The sequence below is a fragment of the Nicotiana tabacum genome, chromosome 6 (assembly GCF_000715075.1).
Source record: "Nicotiana tabacum cultivar K326 chromosome 6, ASM71507v2, whole genome shotgun sequence".
Taxonomy (NCBI): Eukaryota; Viridiplantae; Streptophyta; class Magnoliopsida; order Solanales; family Solanaceae; genus Nicotiana; species Nicotiana tabacum.
In genome coordinates, this window is record NC_134085.1 from 145390208 (window position 1) to 145399939 (window position 9732).

A 9732-nucleotide genomic window follows, 5' to 3' on the forward strand; every position below is an offset into this window, starting at 1 on the left:
GATTTGAAGGGTCAAATGAACTCCGATTTTTATGAATTTGGTATGTATAAACTCGTGGTGAGATAAGGGTCGTATTGATATAAAAATCTCTGAATTTTGAGACGTGGGCCCGGCGCTCGGGTTTTGCTAATTTCGGGATTTTCGACATTTTTCGAGTCTTTTCGATTGGTTTATATTCCCTTAGCCTATTGTAACGTATTTGTTGTGGTTTTGACTAGATTCGACGCGCGAAGAGGTCAATTCAAGAGGAAAGGGCATTGCGGACTAGTCTACGGCCGGTTAGAGGTGAGTAATAGATGTAAATGCTGTTCTGAGGGTTTGAAACCCCGGACTTTCACATCGTAACGCTATATTGAGGCGTGACACGCACTCCATGGCGAGTGTGGGGTCAGATACTATTGGGGATTGTGACTTGGTCCATCCCGTGTGATGTTTATACTATACTGGTGATTGATACACATACTTCATTGATATTACTGGGCTTGATGCCATGTTTAGGGCCTTGTGCCGATTTGTAAAATCCTTAGAGGATTGATATTACCGCTTAGCATGATTTGCATATCATTTAATTTCAGTCCAAGGTTTTAAATGTTGTTTTGCAAACTCAGTCATAATTCTAAGTGTTGAAAACTTAAATGATATTTTTAAATGTATTCCGGGCTGGGAACTTCTGTTTTGTAAATGCCCAAGGGGCTTATTATATTATTTTCTGGACTGATTATAAAGTGACTTGAAACAGTGGTAACAATGACACTGTGTGATATACTTGAAACAGTGGTAACAATGACACCGTGTGATATATTTGAAACAGTGGTAACAATGACATTGTGTGATATACTTGAAATAGTGGTAACAATGACACTGTGTGATATACTTGAAATAGTGGTAACAATGACACTGGATGATATATTTGAACAGTGGTAACAATGACACTGTATGATATAAATTGGTCAGGTAACAATGGCTGATCGGTCAGGTAACAATGACTGACCAAGATATTGCGTTTGGGCTATAGGAGCCCCTCTGGAGTCTGTACACACCCCCAGTGAGCGTCGTCAACGATAAATAAATATGGATGGCTCGGGCTGCACGCCGTAGTGGGTACTGGAATGTACCATCATATGCATTGCATTGCATTCATGCATTTGGTCATTATTTGTCGTTGTGATATTTCTGGAGATATTTATCTGCTTTTGCTGGTGCTATGTGATCCTTGAGTGTTGGGGCCCGAGTGGCTGACCAGGAACGAAGATATTGCCCGAGGGGCGGGTTTTTGTGCATAGTGACACCGATGGCTGGAATTATTCTGCAACTGTTAAAAAGATTATTTTCAAAAGAGGTTTAAAACTGAGTCAGATATTTTATAAAGGATTTTCATGGAATTATTGTTTTCAAAAAGGGTTGTACCGTCTTAGATAGCATGATGAAGTGTTCTTACGTGATTTCTTATCGCTCAGTTATTATTTACTCTTATTACCACTGAGTTGGAAGTACTCACTTTACTCCCTGCACCTCGCGTGCAGTTGCAGGTACTGTTCACCCGGTAGCGGGTTATTAGCGGACTGAAGGTATACTATTGTAGCTGAGCAAGGTGACCGTCAGCGTTCACGGCACCGTATTTCTTCATTGATTCTAAATTCCATTCTGTATATTGCTGGTCTTGTATTAGTATTTAGATCTTTAGATGCTCGTGGCTTGTGACACCCCGATTTCGGGCTGAGTCGGGATGGTTTCCATTATTCTATCATGTTTACTTCGCACTTGTGATTATATTATCTGCGAATTAGACTTATTCCTGCTAAGTAATTATAAAGAGATGTATTGTTTTGTTGTTGGCTGGCCTTGTCCCCACGAGAGGCGCCATCACGACCGGGTTGGGATTTTGGGTCGTGACAAGTTGGTATGAATTACATCAGCAGGTTTATTGCACAACTCACAGTAACCTGTGAACCCATTTTTTGGCTACTGAAGAAAGATGCTGCGATAGAATGGACGGCAGAATGTCAGGAGGCATTTGACCAAATCAAAGGATATTTATCAAATCCACCTGTGTTGGTTCCACCTGAGCAGGGGAGACCGTTAATTCTTTATCTAACGGTCCTGGAGAATTCGTTTGGCTGTGTGTTGGGGCAACACGACATTACAGGAAGGAAAGAGCAAGCCATCTATTATCTCAGCAAGAAGTTTACAGTGTATGAGGTTAGTACACTCAACTCGAGAAGACATGTTGCGCCCTAACTTGGGTGGCCCAGAAATTGAAGCATTATTTGTCCTCATATACTACTTATCTCATTTCACTTTTGGATCCACTAAAGTATATTTTCCAGAAGCCTATGCCCACAGGGAGGTTAGCAAAATGGCAAATATTACTCACGGAGTTTGACATCGTCTATGTGATGAGAACGACCATATAAGCCCAAGCACTAGCCGATCACTTGGCTGAGAATCCTGTTGATGAAGAATACGAGCCGTTGAGGACGTATTTTCCTGACGAGGAAGTAATGCATATAGATGAGTTTGAATTACCTGAGGAACCAGGTTGGAAGCTTTTCTTTGATGGAGCCGCAAATGCGAAGGGAGTTGGAATAGGAGCGGTACTTATTTCTGAAATAGGATGTCATTATCCTGTTATGGCTCAGCTGCGTTTCTATTGTACCAACAACATGGCTGAGTATGAGGCATGTATTTTGGGTCTGCGACTAGCTGCAGACATGGATGTCGAGGACGTTTTGGTCTTGGGAGACTCGGACCTCCTGGTGCATCAGATTCAGGGTGAATGGGAAACACGAGATTTGAAGCTCATACCATATCAACAATGTTTGCACAATCTGAGCAAGCAATTTCGATCAGTGGAGTTCAGACACATCCCAAGAGTTCACAATGAGGTTGCCGATGCATTGGCCACTTTAGCATCGATGTTGCACCACCTAGACAAAATTCATGTTGACCCGTTGCACATCCAGGTTCGTGATCAGCATGCTTATTGCAATATGATAGAGGAAGAAGCGGATGGCGAGCCATGGTTTTATGACATCAAGGAGTACCTTAGGATGGGGATATACCCGGAGCAGGCCATCGGAGATAAAAAAAGAGCCATTCGGCGATTGTCAAGTGGATTCTTCCTCAGTGGTGGAGTGTTGTACAAAAGAACCCCAGATTTGGGATTGCTGAGATGTATAGATGCCAGTCAAGCCATAACAGTTATGACAGAGGTGCATGCTGGAGTTTGTGGGCCACATATGAGCGGATATGTATTGGCGAAGAAGATTCTTCGAGCAGGGTACTATTGGCTCACTATGGAGCGTGATTGTATCAATTTTGTGCGAAAATGCCATCAGTGTCAGATACACGGAGATTTGATTCATTCTCCTCCGACAGAATTGCATACAATGTCAGCACCATGGCCATTTGTTGCTTGGGGCATAGATGTAATTGGACCTATTGAGCCGATAGCTAACAATGGTCATAGGTTCATTCTGGTGACCATCGACTATTTCACTAAGTGGGTTGAAGCTAAAACTTTCAAGTCGGTAACCAAGAAGGCAGTGGTGGATTTTGTTCACTCCCATATCATCTGTAGATTTGGGGTCCCAAAAGTGATCATCACGGATAATGGTGCTAATCTTAACAACAATTTGATAAAAGAGGTATGTCAACAAAAGTCATAAGAAAAACAAAGGAATTGGGAACTACGTTTGACATGATTCCTCAAAGAAGGATACGTAGGCGCCCCACGGCTCGGTCATAGTGTAACATAGTGCGCGTAATGTAACATAGCGTAACAAAAAAAATAAAAATCCCCAAGCAAGAAAAACTGGGGCAGAGTTGTACTGTTTTACCCATCAAAATTATTTTGAACTCTTGATACCCTTTTTTTTTCTTTAGCCATACACGAAAACCCATATTGATGCCCAAAAAAGACCTCCCGATCAGTATACGAGAAGTGCCAAGTCATGCAAACAGAAGTCGGGGATCACACCCCGATCCCCAGCAGAGAAGAGGATCATGAACTTGAAATAAATTGATAGCCGAAAAGAATCCTTAGCAGAGAGAGTCATATCGGCAGCACTCCAATCCCCAGCTGAAAAATAAAATAAAATGAGAGAGTCTTATCGTTGAAAACCTTCACAGGCACCATAAGGCGATGGAAGATGAGAGAAATAAAATGAGAGAGTCTTATCGGTGAAAACCTTCACAGGCTCCATAAGGCGACGAGAGTTGAGAGAAATGAGAGAGTCTTATTAGTGAAAACCCCTCGAAGGGCACTATAAGGCGACACGACAAGATTGGCGGAAAGGGTCCGCATTTGGCAAAAAGTTGAGTGTTCGTTTATCCCCGGCAGGATGAGGCCGTCCGAAAGATTGATTGATACAAATAGACTGGGTTGATTAATCCGGAATGCACGACATGATCGTTGGGATCGGTTATATCTCAGATAAGTTCTTTTCTTTATTTTTCCCCAGCATTTGTTCAGAAAGACTTCTTCTTTTTCTATTTTTGAAATCATCACTTTATCATTTCTTGGTTTAAAGACTTTACCTCCCTAGCAGTTTGTTTTTGAGAAGAATTTTCAGAGCTTACTACCAGTGGCCAAAATGGTGCAAAGCAAAATGCGAATAGGACAGGCCAAAGATAAGGCGACAAAGCGAAAAGAAGTTTGTCGCAAGACAAATGATGAATGGGTCTAGATCCCAAGAGGACCAAATTTCCAGGGGAAGTCGGAGAAAAACAGAAAGAACAACAGTTGAAAAGTTATGGATCAAATTCCAAGAGGATCCCCAGCAGATTTGCGAGATACAGGAACAACTCCGACAGATTCTCGACCAAGCTCCACAATGGTCGGACAACACAGAGCGGGGAGGGAAGAGAAAAGAAAAACTATCCCCAGCAGGAATATCAGCCCCAACAAATAATATCATCCCCAGCAAGTTTTATAGCAAAGCAGTGAAAAGAAAAGGGAAAAACCATCCCTAGCAGAAGTGGCACGACTACTCGCCCCATTTTAAACTAACAAATTTTTCTTTGATTTAAAGCAGGGAAAGGAAATATTATTGACAGCAGGAAGACAGGGTCACAAAGAAGATTATCAAACTGGGGCAGAAAATTTTCTCTCATTACAAAAATTTTCTTGAAATCAGATAGCCATTTGGGAAAGAGAGAAGATAACACAAGTTTTGAAGGAAGTAAAATCTCCAGCAGTATACGAGAAGGGAGATACAATTTTTAAAAGAAAAGCAATCTTGGAAGAAGCAAGATAACCCAAAGTTTTAAAAGTAATGGCCTTTGAATCAATATCATCCCCACCATTGTTAAAAGGAGGAAGATAATTCCCCAGCAGTGTTATTCCCGGCAGGTTTTAGGGAAGTGAAAGCGCCAACTTTAAAGGAAATAGTCTTTGAAGAAGGAAAATGACATATTGGTGAAATAAAATATCGGTGTTATCCCCAACAGTTTTCAGAGGAATAAAACACCTGAAATTTTTAAGAAATTGTTGAAGTCAGGAGCCCGCCTGGAGAATGGAGGCTGATTTATTTTTAAGTTATTGTTGAAGTCAGGAGCCCGCCTGTAGAACGGAGGTTGTTAAATTTTAAGTTGGAGTCAGGAGCCCACCTGTAGAACGGAGGATGTTTATTTTAAAAAAGTTGAAGGAGTCAGGAGCCCGCCTGTAGAACGGAGGTTGTTATATTTTTAAATTATGTTGAAGTTAGGAGCCCGCCTGGAGAATGGAGGCTGAATTATTTGGAGAAAGTTGTTGAAGTCAGGAGCCCGCCTGTAGAACAGAGGTTGTTTATTTTAAAAAGTTGAAGGAGTCAGGAGCCCGCCTGTAGAACGGAGGTTGTTATATTTTTAAATTATGTTGAAGTCAGGAGCCCGCCTGGAGAATGGAGGTTGTGTCATCTTTCAAAAGTTAAGTTGGAGTCAGGAGCCCGCCTGCAGAACAGAGGAATACATTTCAAGATCAAATCAGAAGTCAGTAATGAGGAGGGTTAAAAAAAAATTCCCAGTATAACAAACTTTAATGTAGGAAGCAGTGTCCCTGGCAGATAGAGCAGAATAATAAATCCTGTGTTCAGAAAGGCAAAAGGCCAGTGTCATCCCCAGCAGTTTTCGAAAGAAAAGCACCAGAGGAAACACAAGCCGACAAGAAAGCAAGACAACTAGAGCAAGTGGAAGATAGATAAGATTTTGTAATTCCTAGTTTAGTCTAACTTCTTGTTTTCTTTTGGCACGGTGTAATAAGGAGACCGGTAAGCGGTAGTAACAGCAGTAACAACAAAATTGTAGTTCCATGATAGTCTCAGCTACCAAAACTTCCCGAACTACATTAACCTGATTCCCTTCTAGCCAGTGATATGTAGAAAACCCTTGAAGCAAAGGTTAAGTTAAATCTTTTTCAAAAAATGCTTCACACGGAGTATTCCAATGGGCAAAAATCGCTCGTATCCGCTCACTTTATCTTTGCACAAAAACCCTTCGTGTTTTCAGACAAAGAGAGGCAGCTGTGAGCACGTGATTTTTGCTTCACAAAAACTACTCCAAAATAAATCAAAAATAAAACAAAATTCTCTTGGTGTACAATTTTTAGGATTTACGTGGCATTTTTGGATAATTATTTGCGTTTTTGTCCGTAAATATTTACCTTGTTGTAGTTAATTGAAAAATACAAAAAAAATACATTTTGTATGCATATTTAGGATTTAATTATGCATTTAAGAATTAATTAAACCGTCATTTGGCTCTTAAAAAAGAAAATCACAAAAATATGCGTTTTATTCTATTTGTTGTCATTGTGTGATTTTATTTTAAGGTTTTAATTTGTGTGTTAATTGTTGTAAGTGTTAATTAATATTTGTGTAGTTGTATTTTGATTTTACAATTTAATTAGGAATTGTGTTAAAATTAGGAATTAAAGAAGGAAAAGGAAAATAGTTAAAAAAATGAAGAAAACTCGGATTGGGCCACAAGGTTTAAAATGAAATTGGGCCCAAATCAATACCAATGCATGACCCAATCCATTGCCTGGTCTCAGATAACCCCAAACGATGCCGTATTGGCGTCTCAAATCTGAGTCGTTGATCAAACTAGATCGAACGATCCAGTTCAGCACCTGCATAGTTGAAACGGCGTCGTTTCAGGCATGTCGATCTAAACTGTCCATCTCCATTGATCCAACGGTCCCAAGCTTCCCTCACAACCCGGTCCATTTGGACCCGGGTCGACCCAGTCTCTGAATGAGACCAAACGCTGTCGTCCTCTTTAAGTGAATTGATCCAGGCCGTGGATTGTGATTGATCCAACGGCCAAGATCAAACCACCCCTCCCCTATATAAACTTAATATCCTACCCCAGCCCCCCAAACCAAACACCCCCCTTTGCCCTGTTCATCGTCTCTTTCAGAGACGGACCCCAAACCCTAGCCGCCTTAGGTTACCTCCGCCTAAAACCCGACGGCAACAACGTCGCCGGTCACCAAACCAACACCCTAAGACCACCTGACCACCCTCGATCCAAATCCGATAACCGTTTAGCTCGAATCTTCCTGGAACTTCTCAAATCTTCATTTGAAGATTCGAGCCAAACTTAGATCTACCCCAACCAGTCCCTAATTCATACCAGTTACTCCCCTGACCTCACTCGTAACCAAACCAAGCTTGGTTTGGTTCGAATATGACTAGAAACACTCGAGCCCCAAATCAAGCCCAAGAACCCTAAAAACCCAAGCCTGGAATTCTATCCAAATCAAAGAGGTTTTGGGTGTTCAATAGACCTTAGTCGAAGTGTTCTCAAAAGGGTACGAGTCAGAGTTCAAGTCAGGATTGTATAGTGTCCGAGTTCTTGAGGTATTTGTCTTTTCCGTTTGGTTTCGTTTTGTATCTGTTTATATCTATTTATTTGTTAGTTTAGTTTTATTGGTTTTTTTAATTCTTTTTGTCAATTGATTCTGTTAATCTTCAGTGGACCTTTTTATTTGGTCCAATTCTGTCATTTGTTTATGTTTGCTATAATTGTTATGTATAATAATTTGTGTAATCGATTAATAAGTTGTGTCAATTAATTAGTTTCCAGTTAATCTATGTTTCTGTCAATAACACTGAAATTACCCGTGAATTGCTTGATTTTCTGTGTCTGATTGTTTAGTGTCAATTGTTGTAGGCAATCGGTTAATTAGTTTTCGTCGATTAATTCGTTTTTGTTTATAGACCAATAAGTTCGTCAAATGGTTGTTGTGTGTGCTGATCTGTGGACACTTAGTTTAAGGGCATTGTCAATAGGCTGACAATGATCATGCATTCGTGTTGATTCTGATTTTATTATTAAATTTCAGCTTTAAGGATTCTGTTGAGTTCTATGTTGTGTTAAGTCTGGTTTTGATTTAATTCCAGTTCATTTGTCCAATTGAATTCTAACCTCAGTCGTTCAGTTATCAGAAATAAGTTTGGTTATAGCTGTTAGTCAGGTTTAATTTTCAAATCTTTGTTAGTTGAAAACAGATTTCAGAATTAAGTTTTAATACAGTTGAATAATTGTATTAGGGGCAGTAATATTAAGGGGTTTCAGGAGTGATTTAGGAATGAAACAGTTAGGATAATATTTTAATGTTAGTGTGTTGTTAGTGGGATATTAATATCTTTAAATTAATACACTAATGGGGAACAAAAAGGAATGAGGGGGATGAAATTAAGGAAAGCTTTCCTTAGTGGGATTTTAGTGGAAAATTCTGATTTCAATAAGAAAAAGGGTCGGGCAGTAGGTTGGAGAGAGGGCAGACTTGTATAAAAGGGTGTTGAGGCTGGAAAAGAAAGAGGAGACCCTAAGAAAAGAAGAGACAGAATAAGACTGAAAAAAGACTTCTTCGGAAAAATACTAAAAAAGAAAAAGAAGGAAGGTTGGAGAGTTGGTTTCCCTTCACCTCTGAAAAATCAGAATCAGTTTTGTTAGTGTTTAATAAAAGTTCAAAGTGTTTCTTTCTTGGAGAGTTTAAAAAACAGAAATCAAAGTTTGCTATTCTATTGCATTTCTGGTTCTACTGTTCTGTTTAGGATTGCTGGTTTGTTTTCTGGAATTTCATTGAAGTTTCAAGTGGTTTTCTGAGTTTGTTATTTCTGGTTTGTACTGGTTATTTGTTGTTGTTTCTGGTATATGTGTTGCTGCCTTGTATTTCTGAAATTACAACTGGATTTCTGAGTTTATTGCTGGGTTTTTAATCTCCTGGTTACTAGTTGTTGTTGTTCTGTTGCTGCACTGTTACTGCCTTACTGATCTCTCATCTTCCTCTTCTTTTATTTCAATACCAGGTACACTTTCGAATCAATATTGATGTGGCTGTGAGATGTGAAAGTTAAAAAATGAAATGCTAGGGTGTTTTGATGAATTACTGTTGTATCTATAGTTTAATAAGATATATGTATTTATATAGTTTAGTTTTATAGCTCAACCGGAATGCATGACGTAGTATTGTATTTAACTGGAACTGTTTGGTGTTCAAACTATAGTTTGTAGTTGTCAGCTACAGATTCCATGTAGTTAAACATGTAATTTGTGGAATGAACAAATAAGTTAAGGGCTTAGTTGCCATATTTCATCTCTAGCTTTCTTGGGTATTTGAGGCAGATTTTAAAGAGGCATTGTTTGATTCCGTTAGGCAGCATATAGGCCAATATTCGAATCCATGTTGATACCATTTCTTAACCGTTAATTCCAACAGTTTAAAACAATTTTAGGAATGCTAGT